The sequence below is a fragment of the Salmo salar genome, chromosome ssa01 (assembly GCF_905237065.1).
Source record: "Salmo salar chromosome ssa01, Ssal_v3.1, whole genome shotgun sequence".
Taxonomy (NCBI): domain Eukaryota; kingdom Metazoa; phylum Chordata; class Actinopteri; order Salmoniformes; family Salmonidae; genus Salmo; species Salmo salar.
In genome coordinates, this window is record NC_059442.1 from 47944555 (window position 1) to 47966508 (window position 21954).

General features: G+C 40.2%; 1 pseudogene; it reads left to right on the forward strand.

Moving 5' to 3' along the window:
- Nucleotides 1–20222, forward strand: part of LOC106602852 (ribokinase-like) — an 81815-nt pseudogene extending 61593 nt beyond the window's left edge.
- Nucleotides 20223–21954: the final 1732 nt, after the last annotated feature.

Here is a 21954-nt window from a genome sequence, read left to right on the forward strand (position 1 = left end):
GTTACAGACCAATATCTCATTAGACTTCTTCTCTCTAAGCTGAGACCTTGAAACCGAGTTATCTTTCGTTCGTACTCAAAACAAGGTCCGGGCGTACTGCCAAATTGCAGCTACTGATTGTGAGGATTTGTACAGTCAACCATGTGCATGAACACAGAAATTGGTTATTAGAACAGCACATGAATAGAACACAGAAATTAGTTATAAGAAAAGCACAAACATTAAAATTCACATTACAAAGTAAAGATAAACTAATAGAAAATGACTCATGTAAAAGTGAAAGTCACTGAATAAAATACTACTTGAGTAAAAGTCTAAAAGTATTTGGTTTTAAATATACTTCAGTATCAAAAGTAAAAGTATAAATCATTTAAAAATCCTTATATTAAGCAAACCAGATGGCAACATTTTCTTGTTTTAGTTTTTTTCCGTATAGCCAGGTGGACGCTCCAACATTCAGACATAATTTACAAACAAAGCATGTGTTTAGTGTGTCCGCCAGATCAGAGGCAGTAGGGATGACCAGGGATGTTCTCTTGATAAGTGTATGAATTAGACAATTTTCAAGCATTCAAAATGTAACGAGTACTTTTAGGTGTCAGGGGGTATGGAGTAATAAGTACATTATTTTCTTAAGGAATGTAGTGAAGTAAAGTTGTCAAAAATATAAATAGTAAAGATGCCCAAAAAACTACTTAAGTAGTACTTAAGTATTTTTACTTTACACTACTGCATACAAGCACTTGGTGAAAACTACAAAAGAGAAGATCACCATACCAAAACGCACCTCCGTTCAGGTTCAATGTCGAGTGCAGACAAATCCCATTAGAGGACACCACACATATCTTTGAGCCTTATGTAAACCCTCAGTGGGCAGAAGGACTTGAGTTCTGTGAGACTTTAGTAAAGCTGAGAAAAGATGCCTCTCCACATGGCATCATTGATGATCAGAATGTCACAGACCACGACATGATGTTAACAGGGCGAACTGTAATTGGCACGGTTCAGGAAAAAAGTCAGTCTATCCTGCCACCATGCTGGAGAACTGTCATCAAAAATACTGAAGATTTATGGGATCCTCCTTTTTATCTGAGTCACCTCAACACACAGCAGCAACAAATCATTCGCCAAGTGTTGAGAGAGGAATCATGCTCATTTTCCAAATCAGACAGTGATGACATTGGCTGCATTGAGGATCTGAATCTGAGCATTTCATTAAAAGACAGTGTCGTGTCTTTGGCTATGCCGGATTAAGTGATATGACATGCTAATTTATAAAATGATTTCTCTGTAATTAATATTACCTGATTAAGCTAATCATGTAAATGTAATTAACTAGAAAGTCGGGGCACCACGGAAGAACGTTTATAGAGCCGTTATCTTCCGAATAAACTCTTAAAATACTTTGTAATATTTTACATCGATAGCAGTCAATATTAACTCTTATCTTATTTTCAGTCTCATAATGAAAGTTGTAAATTCTTGGCTATCTTCGCGAACCCTGGCTAACAAGTTGAATCAGCAATACAAAATTGGTTTAATTATTTATTTACTAAATACCTAACTAACCACACAGAATTACAAATACACAGAATACAATGATGTCATACAGAATTCACCCCTGGTGAACGGAACCTGTATGAAAGCTGGTTACACAAAGGAAAGGGGGTTGGGCTTGAATGAAAGAGCAGGAAGATTTAGGAACACAGAAACAGCAGCTAGGCTATCGTAAATACATTATCTTATGCATTCTAAATTACCGCCCATTTGGAAAAGGAAAATGCAATAAATATTTACTCTGAGCTGCGCTTCGGTAGATTGGTCGTAGATGCTGGCCGGGTTGGCCAACAGATCTTCCTGTAAACTCTTAAGAATGTCTCTGGTGGTCAATTGGATACGTGGTGGTATCTTCGTCTGGTTGTTAGACTGGATCCGTCGTCCGTCCTTTCCTAGCCCACGTTAGCAGTGGCCGCTGCAAACTCAACGGCTAGGAAGTATCACTTCTGTAGTGAATAAGCTCAAAGTTCATACCATTCGCCATCAAAGCTCACGCCGAGGTTGGCTTAGTTCTGTACTTGACATGTGTGTCCTTCTAACGTAGAGGCTGCAGACCTCCCGTACTGGAACAACGTGGTTATCTTTTCGTCAAAGGCTTATATAGTGGAGAGGGGGGAAGGATGTGTTTCATCGTTTATAACCCCTCCTCTTCACAGGGGTGGGCCACTGATCAAGCAGGGCACTTTCCTTATGAAAACCCAAATCTCTCATTTGGAAGCTAAAATTACATTTCATCTCCTAACAAACAATTTCAATATCAAACATTTCAATTGCATAACAATTCCATGTGACTCTGATAACTAGAGGGCGTATACTTTCTCAGGTACAGTTTATGTCGTCCTGTCATCAATCATAATGTCCCAGATAACAACGAACTGACATCCATACTCATTACGTTATCAAGCATATTTCCAACTGGTTTTATTACCAAAATATGGTTCCTTTCCCCATTTGTTTGATGTTCCCAGACTCTCTATATTTAACAGGACAGTAGTCCTTCAGTAGGGTCAGTAAGAGAGGGGAAGGGAGAAAGGTATTTATGGGGGGGGGGGGGGGTCATAAACCTTACCCACAGGCCAACATCATGACAAGTCTTTCATCTCTTTGTATAACTATTTGCATGACCTGATAGCACAGGGCTGGGTGAAGAAGTCCAAATCTCCTTACTCTTCCCCTATTGTATGTGTAAGGAAAAGGATGGCTTACGACTGTGCATAGACTACAGGGAGCTGAACAGGAAGACTCATCCTGACCGCCAGCCAATACCCAGAGTACAGGATATCATAGACAGCCTTGGAGGAAATCCCTGGTTTTCACTCTTGGATCAGGGAAAAGCATATCACCAGGGGTTCATGACAAAGGAAAACAAGCCCATGACAGCCTTTGTGACCCTCTGGGGCCTGTATGATTTGGTTCAGATTCCGTTTGGACTCATAAATGCACCAGCAGCCTTCCAGCGCTGTATGGAGGAATGTTTGGTTGTCTTGAGAGATGAGATCTGTGTCCCGTATCTGGACGACACCCTCGTCTTCAGCAAGACCTTTGAGAACCATGTCAACGATTTTAGAAAAGTACTACAGAGACTAAGAGAATATGGGATAAAGCTGAAGCCCAGCAAGTGTGAGATATTCAAAGCGGAGGTTCGCTATTTAGAGAGAATAGTGTCTACCGAGGGAAGCAAAATTGACCAAGCTGATACTGCAGCAGTCAGAGCTCTGAAGGACAAAAGACCAAGTAGAGTAGGAAAGCTCAGGGAATCATGGCGTTGCTGAGCTACTATAGGCAATACATCAAAGACTTCTCACACATTGCTAGCCCGCTCTACAACCTGCTCACAGGGTTTCCTGAAGAAGTTACAGGTACACACAACAAAGCAAAGCGATGGCAGACAAAGAGCAAAACAAGAGGACTGCCCTCTTACAAATCAATCATGTGGACTGATGCGCTTCAACAGATAATGGAGCGGCTGATAGACTGTTTAGTACAGCCTCCTGTACTTGGTTTCCAAGATGGTATTCAGAACGCAACTGGTGTTGCCAGAGAAGCCTACAGTCTTGTACTACATTATGAAATAGGCCATGATGAAATAGGCCATCGGAAACGACGACAGCAAAGTCAGAACCTCAGTGTTGCAACCAGGCAATCGTGTCCTCATCAGAAACATGAGAGCACGTGGAGGTACAGGCAAACTTCGAAATAAATGGGAAGACAACTTTCACACAGTTGTACGCCAGGTGGGAGAAGTCATTCCGATCTATGAACTGATACCTGAACAAGGAAAATGATGGTCCAGAGTCTTGCATCGCAACCTACTCTTGCCCCTTGAAGTTCAAACACAGCAAAACTCCAAGCCAAAGAAAAAAGGAACAAACCAAAGTAACGGACAAATGGAAGAAGTCAAACAGAACGATGACGACGACATTGATGAATAATACAGATATGAAATACAGTCTTGGGCGTAACCAGAAAGAAGTGAAAGTACTGATGTAGAACCTGCAAAATACGCAGTTGACCCAAAACCGGACACACCTGTTGACAACCAAATGCCTCTGCCAGAAGACACTCAGAACGAAGTGGAACAGACAATGGACTTACCTGTGGACGAAGATGTTCGAGCTCCTCGGTCACCAGCTACAAGTGACCGCAACAGTGAAGTAGAACAAAAGTCTTAGGAGAGAACGCTGACTACCAAAGTTCTTCACGTATGACAACCTTGGAATTAAAAAAAAACGAAAACTGAAATAATACATTTACAGTTGAAGTCGGAAGTTTACATACACCTTAGCCAAATACATTTAAACTCAGTTTTTCACAATTCCTGACATTAAATCCTAGTAAAAATCCCCGTGTTAGGTCAGTTAGGATCACCACTTTATTTTAAGAATGTGAAATGTCAGAATAATAGTAGAGAAAATGATTTATTTCAGCTTTTATTTCTTTCATCATATTCCCAGGGGTCAGAAGTTTACATGCACTCAATTAGTATTTGGTAGCAATGCCTTTAAATTGCAAGCGTCCCACCTACTCAACAGCCACTTTAAGCCTGTGGCGCGATTTTCAAAACCTTAAAAATCCTATTACTTCAATTTCTCAAACATATGACTATTTTACAGCTATTTAAAGACAAGACTCTCGTTAATCTAACCACACTGTCCGATTTCGAAAAGGCTTTACAACGAAAGCAAAACATTAGATTATGTCAGCAGAGTACCAAGCCAGAAATAATCAGACACCCATTTTTCAAGCCAGCATATAATGTCACCAAAACCCAGAAGACAGCTAAATGCAGCACTCACCTTTGATGATCTTCATCAGATGACAACCCTAGGACATTATGTTATACAATACATGCATGTTTTGTTCAATCAAGTTCATATTTATATCAAAAACCAGCTTTTTACATTAGCATGTGACGTTCAGAACTAGCATACCCCCGCAAACTTCCGGGGAATTCGCTAAAATTTTACTAAATTACTCACGATAAACGTTCACAAAAAGCATAACAATTATTTTAAGAATTATAGATACAGACCTCCTCTATGCACTCGATATGTCCGATTTTAAAATAGCTTTTTGGTGAAGGCACATTTTGCAATATTCTAAGTACATAGCCCAGGCATCACGGGCTCGCTTATTTAGACACCCGGCAAGTTTAGCACTCACCATAATCATATTTACTATTATAAAAGTTTGATTACCTTTTGTTGTCTTCGTCAGAATGCACTCCCAGGACTGCTACTTCAATAACAAATGTTGGTTTGGTCCAAAATAATCCATCGTTATATCCGAATAGCGGCGTTTTGTTCGATGCGTTCCAGACACTATCCGAAATGGTAAAGAAGTGTCGCGCGCATGGCGCAATTCGTGACAATAAAATTCTAAATATTCCATTACCGTACTTCAAAGCATGTCAACCGCTGTTTAAAATCAATTTTTACGCCATTTTTCTCGTGAAAAGCGATAATATTCCGACAGGGAATCTCCTTTTCGGCAAACAGAGGAAAAAAATCACAAAGGCGGGGGCGGTCGGGTCACGCGCATAAGCCCAGAGTCCCTTGATCGGCCACTTGAGAAAGGCGATAATGTGTTTCAGCCTGGGGCTGGAATGACGACATTCTGTTTTTTCCCGGGCTCTGAGAGCCTATGGAAGACGTGGGAAGTGTCACGTTAGAGCAGAGATCCTTAGTAAAAGATAGAGATGGAAAAGAAGTTCAAGAAATGGTCAGACAGGCCACTTCCTGTAAAGGAATCTCTCAGGTTTTGACCTGCCATTTGAGTTCTGTTATACTCACAGACACTATTCAAACAGTTTTAGAAACTTTAGGGTGTTTTCTATCCACATGTAATAAGTATATGCATATTCTAGTTACTGGGTAGGAGTGGTAACCAGATTAAATCGGGTATGTTTTTTATCCAGCCGTGTCAATACTGCCCCCTAGCCCTAACAGGTTTTAACTTGGGTCAAACATTTTGGGTAGCCTTCCACAAGCTTCCCACAATAAGTTAGGTGAATTTTGGCCCATTTCTCCTGACAGAGCTGGTGTAACTGAGTCAGGTTTGTAGGCCTGCTTGGTCGCACAAGCTTTTTCAGTTCTACCCACAAATGTTCTATAGGATTGAGGTCAGGGCTTTGTGATGGCCACTCCAATACCTTGACTTTGTTGTCCTTAAGCCATTTTGCTACAACTTTGGACGTATGCTTGGTGTCATTTTCCATTTGGAAGACCCATTTCCAACCAAGCTTTAACTTCCTGACTGATGTCTTGAGATGTTGCTTCAATATATCCACCTAATTTTCAGCTTCCCCCTTTTTCCTCCAAACATAACAATGGACATTATGGCCAATCAGTTCTATTTTTGTTTCATCAGACTAGAAACATTTCTTCAATTGCAAACCGTAGTCTGGCATTTTTTATGGCGGTTTTGGAGCAGTGGCTTCTTCCTTGCTGAGCAGCCTTTCAGATTATGTCGAAATAGATACTGGAGGAAACAGGTACAAAAAGTATCTTCACAAGGTCCTTTGCTGTTGTTTTGGGATTGATTTGCACTTTTCGCACCAAAGTGCGTTCATCTCTAGGAGACATAACGCATCTCCTTCATGAGCAGTATGACGGCTGCGTGGTCCCATGGTGTTTATACTTGCGTACTATTGTTTCTACAGATGAATGTGGTACCTTCAGGCGTTTGGAAATTGCTCCCAAGGATGAGCCAGAGTTGTGGAGGTCAACAATTTTTGGTCTTGGCTGATTTCTTTTGATTTTCCCATGATATCAAGCAAAGAGACACTGCGTTGGAAGGTAGGCCTTGAAATACATCCACAGGTACACCTCCAATTGACTCAAATGATGTCAATTAGCCTATCAGAAGCTTCTAAAGCCATGACATAATTTTCTGGAAATTTCCACTGGAATTGTGATACAGTGAATGATAAGTGAAATATTCTGTCTGTAAACAATTGTTGGAAAAATGACTTGTTAACAAGAAATTTGTGGAGTGGTTGAAAAACGAGTTTTAATGATTCCAACCTAAGTGTATGTAAACTTCCGACTTCATCTGTAAGTATTCAGACCCTTTACTCAGTACTTTGTTGAAGCATCTTTGGCAGAGATTACAGCCTTGAGTCTTCTTGGGTAAGAAGCTTGGCACACCTATATTTGGGGAGTTTCTCCAATTCTTCTCTGCAGATCCTCTCAAGCTCTGTCAGGTTGGAGGGGAGTGTCGCTGCACAGCTATTTTCAGGTCTCTCCAGAGATCTTCGATCCGGTTCAAGTCCGGGCTCTGTCTGGGCCACTCACAGACATTCAGAGACTTGTCCCGAAGCCACTCCTGCCTTGTCTTGACTGTGTGCTTAGGGTTGTGTCCTGTTGGAAGGTGAACCTTGTCCCCAGTCTGAGGTCTGGAGCAGGTTTTCATCAAGGATCTCTCTGTACTTTGCTCCGTTCATCTTTCCCTCGATCCTGACTTGTCTCCCAGTCCCTGCCATTGAAAAACATCCCCACAGCATGATGCTGCCTCCACCATGCTTCACCGAAGGGATGGTGCTAGGTTTCCTCCAGATGTGACGCTTGGCATTCAGATCAGCTTTAATATTGCAGATTGTCACTTCTGTTCACATTCCAAAAAAGTTTATAAAGCACCTCAATATCTCCATCACCCACAGCACTGTCCAGAATCAATGGTGGGCGTGTGGTGGGATGGTCACCTGTGACAAAGTTGGCCATTACCTCTTGCACATAAAAAGGCTTTGAGAAGTCAGGAAAACATTTTCTCCCAAAATAATTTATTTGAATAAAAAGATAAATACAACAACGTTTAAAATCAGGACATGAACCAAAAGGCTAAAACAAGGATAAAAAGTTACGAGCATAAAATCTAGCCAACATGCTCTCCTCTTTAAAAAAAAATCAAATTCATTTTTTTTTTTAAATACAGTACATTATAGAACACCAAGTGAACGATCCTTGACATCATGCTCTGTTTTTAGAAGAGAAAAGTAAGAGAGCCATAAAAATAAACAAACAAGAATACATATTTTAGTAGTAATTTCTTTAAGAAAAAACATCCCTAAAAAAGGACCAAAATAAGTAATAATACTAATAATTACAGGACTTTACTTCAGTGTCATTAAAATTAAGATAATTATTCCACAAACCCCCACATATGTCCCTCTTTCTCTATACAGAGGCAAAGCACAATCTGATGGGAGTCCATTTGGACAAAAAAGTATCCATCTTTAGTTGCAACCTGGCTGTCATATTTTCCATTAAATACAATTTTTTTCAGTCATTGAGTCCATTAACTTGTGGTTTGAGCCAATTGACTATAATCATTTTCTGCACAATCACAAATAGTACCCTTAACAAGTACATTTGAGCTGTGTTTGAATACTCATACTAACCGTACTAGTTGTGATGTAAATTGAGCATGTAGTATGCTTATTAGTCATAGAATAGATGATAGTTAGCATGCCAAAAGTTCCCGGATGTCGTACTACATTCGCCAAAATACGAAGTATACAAGCAGTGGACACTATTTCTGTGCTTTTATGGCCCATAATGCAATTCTTCAGAAAATAGGTGTGGCTTCACGTTTTCAGATTTGAAGAAAATGGCGGAAAATATGCAGCCGAAGTCCGACGAGAGCGGATACAATGTCGTTGCTTTAACTAATTAGGGAAAATGCTGAACAAGGTAATAAAGTAATGACTTTTCAAATAAGTTACGTTACACGTTATGTTGGCTGACAATATGTTAGCTACGCTATCTTTACGAACCGCATAGCATATCATTACAGCAGTATGTACAGGGTATGTTAGCTAGCTACCTGTAACGCCCTGGCCATAGAGAGGGTTTTTTTGTTCTTTATTTTGGTTAGGCCAGGGTGTTACATTGGGTGGGCGTTCTATGTTCCTTTCTCTATGTTTTTGTATTTCTTTGTTTTGGGCCGTGTGTGGCTCCCAATCAGGCACAGCTGAAGCTTGTTGTTGCTGATTGGGAGTCACACATAAGGAGCATGTTTTTCCTTTGGGTTTTGTGGGTAATTGTTTCTGTTTAGTGTTTGCACCTGACAGGATGTTTGGCTGTCGGTTTCTTGTTTTTGTCTAACGTGTTCTTTCTTGAAAAAAATTCCTGAAGATGAACACATCCTCCGCTGCACCTTGGTCTCATTTGAACGACGGCCGTTACACTACCTAACATTAAATGGCTACTAATACATCGAACTTGACAGTATATTTAGTATATGCTAACTAACTACCCAACGTTTATTGACTTGATTATTCACGTCATTCTTAGCTTATCTACTCCGATTTCAGAGCACTCTCAGAGCGCAGAATAACTGCTGGATTTACCAACGCTCAACGCCCATTGAATATGGCTGGTGTCAGTAAACTTCGGTAAAATAGCATAATTACATTGCCAGCAGCACAGTTACCAACACTCGGATCAACCCTACTCCTCAGCCAAAGCGTCCAGTGTGCGCCCTGAATGCTCAGAGAGCGAAATGCTCCGAAATTTTCGCCCAGAGCGCACTCTGGCACTCCAAATTTAATTTATGAACACATCCAAAGTTGTAACACATCTAGCTAGTAATTTGCTATGCTAACAAGCTAGCAAGAGGTTGCATTGCAACAGCATCAACTTCCGGTAAACAGGCGAAGCGCTAGTACGCTCAACTGAAAGGATACCGTTAAGTTTACAGTACATTAAAATGTACTAGTAGTATGTACTCCTTAAGTATGTAGTGTACGGTATGTTATTATGGGTATTCAAACGCAGGGAAGGATCGTTACCTTTCTTATAGATTGCTGTTATGATTGCCTCCGACCATGTTTTGGGTGGGTCTCCCTTTGATAATGCATAGTTAAATACTCTGCACAGAACTGGGGTAATATCCTCAATGAAGCTCTTATAAAATTCACCTTGGTACCCATCTGCCCCTGGTGATTTATTATTTTTCAATCCATTAATGACTATCTCAATCTCGTTCTCTGTAACTGACCGCGTCATTCTTCCTCTGACCATTTAGTGAGATTCAAGTTAGACAAAAGGGTTATATTTTTTGTTCTGATGAATCCTCGTAACCCTGCTGTTTTTCAATACGCTGCTTCCCTCTTAATGCTGCCTTTGCTCCTTCCCAAAAAATAGATGATACATCATCATTATCATTTGTAATAAAGTCATCATTCAATTGTAACTATTGCTTTACAATAAGGTCTGTCAATATAGAGACGTTAAGCCTCCAATATTTAAAGTGCTTCTCCATTCCTAGATTTATCTTGAGACATATTGGACTGTGGTCTGACATACCCTACATGACCAAAAGTATGTGGACACCTGCTCGTCGAACATCTCATTCCAAAATCATGGTATTAATATGGAGTTGGTCCCCCCTTTGCTGCTCTAAAAGCCTCCACTCTTATGGGAAGGCATTCCACTACGTGTTGGAACATTGCTTCCATTCAGCCACAAAAGCATTAATGAGGTCGAGCACTGATGTTCGACGATTAGGCCTGGCTCGCAGTCAGGGCTCTGTGCAGGCCAGTCAAGTTCTTCCCCACCGATCTCGACAAACCATTACTGTATGGATCTCGCTTTGTGCACAGGGGCATTGTCATGCGGAAACAGGAAAGGGTCTTCCCCAAACTGTTACCACAAAGTTGGAAGCAAAGAATCTTCTGGAATGTCATTGTCTGCTGTAGCGATAAGATTTCCCTTCACTGGAACTGAAGGGGCCTAGCCCTAACCATGAAAAACGGCCCCAGACCATTATCACTCCTCCACCAAACTTTACAGCTGGCACTATGCATTGCAGCAGGTAGAGTTCTCCTGGCATCCGTTAGGTGATCTTAGGCTTGTGTGAGGCTGCTTGGCCCTGGAAACCAATTTCATGAAGCTCCCAAACTGTTAATGTGTTGACGTTTCTTCCAGAGGCAGTTTGGAATTCGGTAGTGAGTGTTGCAACCAAGAACAGACGCTTTTCATGTGCTTCGCGCTTCAGCACTCAACGGTCCCATTCTGTGAGCTTGTGTGGCCTACCAATTCGTGGCTGAGCTGTTGTTGCTCCTAGACGTTTCCACTTCATAATAACAGCACTTACAGTTGACCGGGGCAGCTCTAGCAGGGCAGAAATTTTACGAACTGACCTGTTGGAAAAGTGGCATCCTATGACGGTGCCACGTTGAAAGTCACTGACCTCTTCAGTAAGGCCATTCCACTGTCAATGTTTGTCTATGGAGATTGCATGGCTGTGTGCTCAATTTTATATACCTGTCAGCAACGGATATGGCTGAAATAGCCTAATCCACTCATTTGAAGGGATGTCCACATACTTTTGTATATATAGTGTAGTTATAGGTTCAACGCTGCATTCCACTACTTTATGTAAATACTGCTTTTAAGCATCTGGGTTGCTTAAAAGCTTGTAAGTCTGTATGCAATTAAAGTCCCCGCCAACAATAACCATCCCTTTTGCATTGTCTGCGATTACAGATATCTTTAAAATAATTCTGGGTTGTCTTCATTTGGTGCATACAGATTCAGAATAGTAATTGCTGTACCCCCTATTGACCCCACTACCATCACATATCTATCCCGATCATCCCGCAACACTTTATCCTTGGCAAAGCACACCAATCTATTAAACAAGACTGCAACCTCTTTTTCCCACCTTGAAAAGATTAAGTATTAAGCTAATCTACCCATTCTCTTTTTAACGTTTTATGTTCATTCTCTGCCAAATGTGTCACTTGGACCAGTGCTACTGAACAATGCATTGTCTTAAAGTTGGTTAAGCAATTTTTTCCTCTTTATAGGATGGTTTATACAATTTATTTTATAATTAATACAATTCAAACGAGTCATGTTTAATCTGTTGTTTTACATTGATACATACCTCCTCCCTCTCATCATAGAAATCTATTTTTTTTTTATTATGTTGGATGTTTGTGAAGTGCAGAAACTCACTCCTAGGCTCAAAATGATGGTCAAGGATAAAGGAACATGGAACACACAGAACATAACCAAACAAACAAAATCAGTGTCGTCTCCCCCCAAAAATACTTTTATTTGAGATGACCAGTTATGTTGATTATCTAAAATAAACCAACCCCTGTTGACATATGGACAGAGAGCTGTGACTTCAGTCTCTCTGGGGTAAACACACTCAGTGTTGATGCAACGATCCAAATTAGTAAAATCCTCATCTTTGGAAGTTGCTGTCCAAACCCGGTTGAGTATACAAATGCACTAAAAAAATAATTTGACACCCACCCCTCACCTGACCCAATGAACTTAGCAAGTCTAAAACGTTAATTTTAAAGCGGATAACATGTATACCATCTGTCAACAAACTCATCTAATTATAAAACTAAATAAAGTGGGCTACATCAAGTCAATATGTTCATTACCTAGTGCAAAATCATTGTATTGTGGCACATAACTCTCAAACGTCTTCCTGGGTGAATGGCTTCAGATCTGCGTTCGACAGCGGCATCCTGTCCCTCCTCTGCGCCGTCCATCTTGCACTTGCCATCGGTCTCTCTCAAGACTGTCTATTTCTTAAATCTGTACCGTGATGCCCAGGGCCCTCAGGGTTGGGCTCGCATCACTCAAAGTGTTGAAGTTCTTCATGCCAGAGTATAGTGTCATCCTCAGTTGTGCTGGGTATGGGCACTTCGCTTGGATTTTTTCCATCTCAGCTTCTCGGACTCTTCTGTAGGTCTTTGGGGTAATCGTGGTCAAAGTAGATCATTTTCTCTTGAAATGTAACTTACCTTTGTTCCAAGGACAGGCGTAGGATAGTTTCTTTAACAGTGAAGTCCAGAAACCGCACTATAAATGGACCTCGCCGGTGCTTCTGGATCTCTCGGCCTCTTAACCAGTGCACCCTCTCAAATTTGAATGTCCAATTCAAATCTTATTAGTCACATGCGCCGAATACAACAGGTGTAGACCTTAGTGAAATAATTACTTACGAGCCCTTAACCAACAATGCAGTTAAAAAAAAAATACAGATAAGAATAAGAGATAAAAGTAACCAGTAATTGAAGAGCAGCAGTAAAATAACAATAGCGAGACTATATACAGGGGGGTACCGACACAGAGTCAATGTGTGGGGGCACCGGTTAGTTGAGGTAGTACGTACATGTAGATAGTTATTAAAGTGACTACGCATAGATGACAACAGAGAGTAGCAGTGGTGTAAAGAGGGGGAGGGGGGGAGGCAATGCAAATAGTCTAGGTAGCCATTTGACTAGATATTCAGGAGTCTTATGGCTTGAGGATAGAAGCTGTTTAGAAGCCTCTTGGACCTAGACATGGCGCTCCGGTACCGCTTGCCGTGCGGTAGCAGAGAGAACAGTCTATGACTAGGGTGGCTGGAGTCTTTGACAATTTTCAATAGCAGCTCCAGAGTGGTTTTAAGTAACTTAATCACAAAGCTCACCATAAAATTTCTTTCAATGCCTTCTGCTACCTGGTATATCCGCATATTGTTGCGCCAAGTCGGAGATTGGTGTCCCTGTGTATCAAGTATTTCAGTGCCCTCTCATGGTGGATCACTGAGTCGGACTGCTGAGTGAAGGAAAAGCAGCCAACAAGTGCTCAGCATATGTGGGAACTCCTTCAAGACTGATGGAAAAGCATTCCAGGTGAAGCTGGTTGAGAGAATGCCAAGAGTGTGCAAAGCTGTCAAGGCAAAGGGTGGCTACATTTTTACATTTACATTTTAGTCATTTAGCAGACGCTCTTATCCAGAGCGACTTACAGTAGTGAATGCATACATTTCATACATTTCTTTTCCGTACTGGTCCCCCGTGGGAATCGAACCGCGAACCCTGGGGTTGCAAACACCATGCTCTACCGACTGAGCCACACGGGACTTTGATAATACATTTGCTGGAGTGTCCCGACTGCATGTGCACAGCCTCCATAAGTTAGCCTTTACTCCACCATCGATGTTAAACAATTGGTACTGCAATCTGCCTCGACGTGTCTATAATGACATAATCCTTTACTTTTACTGTCCCTAGCACAACACGCAAACACAGCAACTCCCCCATTCCCTGGCGGTGCATATGAAATTAACCATAGCCCTGAGGGGAACCTGGCTTAGCGTCCTTCACCCAAACCCCCCTCCTATCTCCCTGTGACTCACCTCTCAGCCCTGCACCAGTCAGCAGAACACAACACAGCACAGGCTGTGGTCAGGCTTTTGGTGGTGCTTGCCCCAGTACACTTTGATGGCCCCATAAATTCTGGAGTGTTTAACTCTTTTGGATGCCCTAATCCCTCTTCCAGTAAACCAGTTTTTTGTTTTTACTGGCAAAGAGGAAAAAATGGATTGTTGTCCGAATGGCTAGACAGCCCTTTCTTATTTTCTTTTTATCCATGCATTGTTAGGCCTGTCAGGTGATTGCCTCTTCAAAAATATTATTTTGTTTTGTTCATTGGAATTTATTTCGCTGAGATGAACACGGTAGTAGTGCTGTACTTGTCATTGTTTTCACCATTAGCAAGTTTGCTCTGTGTGTATTTGGTGGTGTCGATGTAATACTGAGTTGGCAAACTGAAAAAGGAGGCTGGGTCTGAAGCCATGATCTTGCAGTATCAATACATTGAGTCACTTGGTGTTTCTCAGCGGTTCACTTCAGTGTGTTACCCAGCGTCACCAGCCTCCTCTTCTGCGCATTTGGAAACCCCACTCTGTTCACTTGGATGTAAGCATTTTTCAAGCTACTTTTTGCTATGACTCTTATAATACACAGTAGTATTGTAGAAGTGCTGTATTATATTATTAGTAGTGACATCAGGGGACTTTGAGTGTTCATATTTCCAAAAAGAGGCTACTCTTTTGATATTGGTGTCAGTGGGATCACAAACACATGGGACATCATTGGAAGCATGTCACAGAGCTTCTGGAAAATTAGAGAAAGCATGCTTTCTTAAAGATTTATGACCAGGTTTGAATATGGGAGAATAGAAAAAAAAAGACCCAAAAACACAACACCCTCCCCCCTGCTCTTCCATGAGCAATACATTTTACATGACAAAACATTAGAATCTGAGTCAGGGTCAGCTACAAAGCTGACTGGTAACAAAGTTAAATCCACTCAACATTTAAGGCCCCTTTTCCTCTTTCCCTGAAGTTTTCCTTCGGTCTTAAATTGAGTGCAAGCTTTCCATCTTTCACAGACTCTGCGCTGTTACATGGTGATTAGACTGGGCACGCGCGTTTGAGCGCGGCATCGCACGCATGTTGATTTTGTCCATCCACACCAGATGCGATCAGGACACACTGGTTGAAATATCAAAACGAACTCTGAACCAACTATATTAATTTGGGGACGGATCGAAATGCATTAAACATTCATGGCAATTTACCCTAGCTAGCTTCCTGTTGCTAGCAAATTCTTTCCTGGGATTTAAACATTGGGTTGTTATTTTACCTGAAATGCACAAGGTCTTCTACTCCGACAATTAATGGGTAAACCTAGTTAGTTTCTAGTAATCTCTCCTCCAGGTCTTCTTTGCACTTTATATGGCGGTTGTCAATCAACTTTAAGGTGCATTACCACCACCAACTGGAGTGTGGACCTCAGTTCATCTTTCAATCACCAATGTGGGTATATGCTCCTAAAAACCAATGGGAGAAGCGGGACTTGCAGCGTGTCAAGTGTAAAAAAATAGACCCCCAGGCACAATGACAGGTTCCTTGTGTAACTTAATTAGATAAAGGTTAGGGCAGGGGTCAGTTTTGAAAGGAAGAGAAGACAGATGAAGTTGGCCAATAAGGAATTTGGATTTGCAGACCTGTTTTGATCTCAAATTGAGATTTGATTGAGTAGACTAAAGAAAAAAGGAGGCCCAGCTACAGCCACAACATGCATTTACACTCGTAGACCACAGTTGGTTATGCTGATGTTAGATTGATTGCGCATACTGCCACCTTAACTCAAACTTCTATGACTCCAGTCTCTAACAAAGAAGAGAACCAGCAGAGGTTGCTGCGTAGCGGATGGAGTTAACCGTGGAGAGCATCAGCGCTCATCCGCAGCTACCGCTTCTGTCATTTGACTGACAGGCTTCCCAATCTAACCTTCACCAAAGTGTGTTGGGGGCAGACGCAGCGGGGCTGAGGGGAGCAGTGGTTGTCAGCTCCAGTGAGCGTCACGCGGGGATCCGACGCTGTCACATGCCAGTCTCAGAGAGCGAGGCATTGTTTAACACAAGACGAGAGGACAGTGACTCGGCATTGGGTGCACTGAAGCATGGTGAAGACAGGATCAGAACACTTCAGTTGTTATCCAGTTCCACTCTTTATGAGGGGGATAATCACAATTTGAAAGGAGTTTGGTTTATATTTACAACTTATTGCGACTGTTCTGGCAACTTGAATGTGGGACCATATTTTTTCTCACTATTCTGTCACTTCAAGTATGGGTGCCAACCTCCTTGAGTTTGGGTGTGGACAGGGTGTAGTCATTTACTAACCAGAACTGTGTCCTTTTAATCATTTTAATTTTCAACTTCAATGGATGAAGCCTATTACTCACCCTTTATGGCAAACAAATGTATTATCACTAATTGTCCTGTCCTATCCAGTGTGAAATTCCAATTTGTTATAAACAAAGTGGGATCATGCATTTCCACATGGTTAGCACAACCCAATCCAAAATCCAGGCAGGTGACATAAACATAGAGTACCAGTAAAAAGTTGACACCTACTCATTCCAGGATTTTTCTTTATTTTTTACAATGTTCTACATTGTAGGATAAGTGGACATCAACACTATAATAACACATATGGAACCACTGCGTCTGAGATTCTTCAAAGTAGCCACCCTTTGCCTTGATGACAGCTTTGCACACTCTTGGCATTCTCTCATCCAGCTTCATGACGTAGTCACCTGGAATTAATTTAAATTAACAAGTGTGCCTTGATAAAAGTTAATTTCTAGAATGTATTTTTCCTTGTTAATGTGCTTGAGCCAATCAGTTGTGTTCTACAATGTAGAAAATAAAGAAAAACCCTGGAATGAGTAGGTGTCCAAACTTTTGACTGGTATTGTACATTGGTAAAAATGGAAATGTACCAGCTTTGTTAGATTTTTTCCCACCTATACTCACTTTTTCCAGTCTCCCAGCAAGCCCTGTAATTCACCATTGGTCACCTTTGACTCTAGTCTTGCCTGATGAGAGTTTTGCATGGGGGATGAGGTGGGGTGGATTCTCAGGGGAGGGGTGGAGGAGTTTGTGGATGAGTGCAATGAGCCAGAATGGTGAGTAATCGGCCAGGCCTGTGAGAACCATTGGCGGGGGCCATCTGTGGTTAAATCTGAGCGCGCTGCCACATTCCTCCATGCGTTTTCCCATCAGCGATCTAACACCCTCATCTCACCCAATCCCTCCTCCAAGCCCAAGCCTGTCAATAGCAGAGAAAGAAATAATAAACCCATGACCAACCCATAAGCAATCCCAGAGGAGTGATAGCTATAACTGTCTGGATGGCAGAAAACTGGGATAGGGGAGATGTCTATTAACACATTTGTCATTTAGGGCCAAATTCTAATTTGGGATCTGCGTGCTGAACTTGGACTTCTGCAAAAAAACATGCATTGATGTCAAGGATTAGGCCCTTGGAGTTTTGTAGACATTGACAAGGGGGACCAATTCACCAATTACTACACCAAGGTTGTTTTCTACAACCTTGCCTATTGTTGTTTGAGACCACCTAAAGCGAGACCGTTTCAAGACGAAGACCAGAGCAAATAAAGTCAGAGTCAAGACCAGAAGGTGGGGGTGGGGGTTTCTCGGTTGAGACCGAGTCAAGACCAAGACCCGAAAAATTAGTCCATTTCAAGACCAGGATTGTAATTTTGTCAAATCACCATGTCCAGTATTTCTGTGTTCATATATGCTGAGAGAAAATAGAGCAACTCTACAAATTATTACTTGCCCAAACACAATGAGGAAGAATGGGCCTTCTACGCCTTTAGAGAAGGGCTAAGGATTTATAAAACAATATTATTTTCAATGATGCTCTGATTTAATCTCTTCAGTTTTTGTTGGAAATGGTTAACACTGAAGAATCTATTGGGAGATAAATCTAGCTAGCCAAGTCAGCCATTGGCTAGGCCATCAGAAGCTAGATAAAAGGCCTCAGCGATTCAACTCTATTAGGGCAACATATTGGAGTGACAGTGGAATTAACCAATCACATTGACTTAATGGGTGGGACGTTTTTACAAAAACGTATTGAAACTGGCTTCTTGAAGGCCAACAGGTCACTGCGCAATACCGAGCAGTAGTTTTCCCACCGTCTAGCGAGCTAGCTTTTGTTGTCAGCTAGTTTGCAGTGGCTGCAGCAGGTGTTATCGAAGAGGATGTTGTTACTAATTTGTTAGCTTCTCCCTTTCCAAGAATAACTTTCAACAAGAAGTTTAAAATGATCATCATCTAGTAGAACTGTGTTTATTGCAGCTCGCTTGGTGTTAGCCATCTCTTTGAAAATAACTTGTGTCTGAAACATTGTTGCATTTAAACTTTAGGTCACCGTTTCCTTTTTGTGCTAAACGTAAAATGTTTTTGCAATGGGAAGTAATAGTATATTTCGATTGAGAAATTATTAAATGGTTGTATTCTTATTATTGTAACCTACTGGCTTATTATTGAGCAAAAATGTGTAATTCATTAATACTGTAAAAATTTGTATCTTGTTTTATACGATAAACTGTTTATTTTGTGTAAAAAAAAATCTGAAATGTAGTCCTTGAAATATCCTGAAAGTAAAAAATGTAAGGTTTCTATTTATCCATAAATAGTGTTTCTATTTATGGCATTTGCATTAAAGCCTCTGATAATTATATTTAGTTTTCACAGATCAAGTTTAAGTAGGTATCATTTGAAAAAAAATAAAACATTTGCTCTTAGATGTTGATAATGCTTTGCTTAATTTAAGCTAATAAGTGGAAAGTGAACATTAATATTTAAAAAAAAACTATTTCTATCATTCTTATATTGTCTCGCACACTCTACGAGCATATACAATTTTGGTATATGGTATAATTCTGCCAAGTTGACCCTATCAAAAGATAAATCTCTTCAGCTAAATATGTTGGTAAGAAAAAAATAATTGTAGTCTATTTGATTATTCTGGCATATTATATACATGATACCGACATATTTTTGTTACGGTAATAAGCATTTTTCAATGTAGGTTAAATATTCTTCATACTAATTGCGTAATGTTCAGTTTGTATCTGTCTCATTATGTCTTATCTTTAGTTGTTTATAACAAATTGGAATTTCACACTGGATAGGATAGGACAGGACAATTAGTGATAATACATTTGTTTGCCATAAAGGGTGAGTAATAGGCTTCATCCATTGAAGTTGAAAATTAAAATGATTAAAAAGGAAAATACCACTCAAAAACGCTTGGCATTTGTTTTGTCGACTTTTGATACAGTCCCAAAATGTTTTGCATGTCAGCAATCAAGTTCAAGATATAGAACTTTAAAAATACAGAAAGTGTCGCAGAATGATGCGTTTTGCATCATATGAAAAATGCATCATACGGTGATAATTTATGTAGTTTCAAAGTTCTACACCTTAAAATGAAAAACATTGAGACTGACAGTGGGGAGCCTTGTTCAAAAAGCCACAATTGACATGTCATAGCACCCCCTACTGTTGCAAACAGTTGATCAGTTAAAATAACATCTCGTCTCAGTTTTTTTATTCGTTTTTCCAAGTTTCATGATAAATTAAGTCATATAGCCCTTTATTTGCTAACATGAAATTCTAAAAATGAGGGAATTAATGTTTCATTCTTGTCATAAAGGGTAGTGAGTTCTCAGGGCAAGGTCATAGTTGTCTGCGGGAAGTACTTTTGTCCTTCCAGCCTACATCCCAATTGAATTGTTGACACCCTCAGTGTGTGCGTTTTACTATCCGAGTATGGTATTGGAGTAGTAATGACCGTTTGTCTCTACACAGGGAGATGGAGACAGCTTGATATGTGCCATGGCATTCTACATGGCTCACTTTCCCACAATGCAACTGGAGGATGGCCAGTAGAGCCAATCAGGTGGCATGAGTGAGTGTAGACAAACGGGACGCAAGCATCTTATCCCTCAAAAGGATCTACCCACGGAAATTTTCTAGAGAAGACAGCAACTTGCACACTAAATGGACACAGAACCATAAGAATTTAACACTGTCGCAAGTACTGTATCAACTAATATAACTGTAAATAAATTTGTAATGACCATTGTCCTTTATTAAATCTACAATACCAGTATTTATCATATACACAATACTTTAAATATTCTAATTTCATTGAAACGTGAATAAGATTAATACTTTTAATAAATTACGCTTCATACTAAATATAGCCACAATTTGACACTCAAACATTGTTTTCATAAGCTTGACAACGTCAACAAATGGGACATAATAATGTAAAACATTCAAGAGGTAAAAGACAACTTGAATTATTCAACTTTTATTGTGACCTATGATCAGGATACAAATAAATGTATTTTCCTTTTTAAAATGTCAGAAAAACGGAAAAGAAAGTTGAAAAAGTTAAACACCAAACCCAGATTAGGTTGTACCATTAATTGATTGTATATGTTTCTAGACAAAAAAAAGAATTGTGCACTGAATTACCGTAATGTTGTGAAGCTTATTATAATTCAGGGTAAAACATGCATACCCCTTGACTTATTCCATGTGTTACAGCCTGAATTCAAAATAGATTCTCTCTAACTCTCTCTCTACAAATACACACACACACACAATGACAAAGTGAAAACATGTTTTTTTTTTTCTTCCTGCAAATGTATTGAAAATGGAAAAACAGAAATATCTAATTTACATAAGTATTCAAACCCTGAGTCAATACATGTTAGAATCACCTTTGGCAGCGATTACAGCTTTGAGTCTTTCTGGGCAAGTCTGTAAGAACTTTGCACACCTGAACTGTACAATATTTGCACATGATTCTTTTTCAAATTCTTCAAGCTCTGTCAAGTTGGTTGTTGATCATTGCTAGACAGCTATTTAAGTCTTTCAAGTAGATTTAAGTCAAAACTGTAACTAGGCCACTCATGAACATTCAATGTCATCTTGGTAAGCAACTCCAGTGTATATTTGGCCATGCGTTTTAGGTTATTGTCCTGCTGAAAGGTGAACTTATCTCCCAGTGTTTGGTCCAAAGTAGACTTAACCAGGTTTTCCTCTAGGATTTTGTCTGTGCTTAGCTTCATTCCATTTCTTTTTATCCCCCAAAAATTCCCCTTGTCCTTGCCAATGACAACATTTTTTGCAGTTTTACTTTAGTGCCTTATTGCAAACAGGATGCATGTTTTATTCTGTACAGGCTTCCTTTTCACGCTGTCATTTAGGTTAGTATTGTAGAGTAACTACAGTGTTGTGTTGGGTAGAGATGAGGTAATCATTCAAAATGTATGTTAAACACTATTATTGCACACAAAGTGAGACCATGAAACATCTTATGTGACATATTAAGCAAATGTTTACTCCTGAACTTATTTTGGCTTGCCATAAGAAAGTGGTTAAATAGTTACTCAAGACATTTCAGCTTTTCCTTTTTAATAAAATTTGTAAAAACATGTTTCCACATTGACAATGACATTCTGGGGTATTGTGTGTAGGCCAATGACACCAAATCTCACTTTTTTTATTTTTTATTTAGGCTTTAACAACAAAATGTGGAAAAAGTCAAGGGGTGTGAATACTTCCATTATTCCTTAAATCAGGGATCCTCAACTAGATTCAGCCTTGGGCTGATTTCTTTATAAGTGGATGCTCAAAAAAATAAAAGGAACACTTAAACAACACATCCTAGATCTGAATGAAAGAAATAATCTTA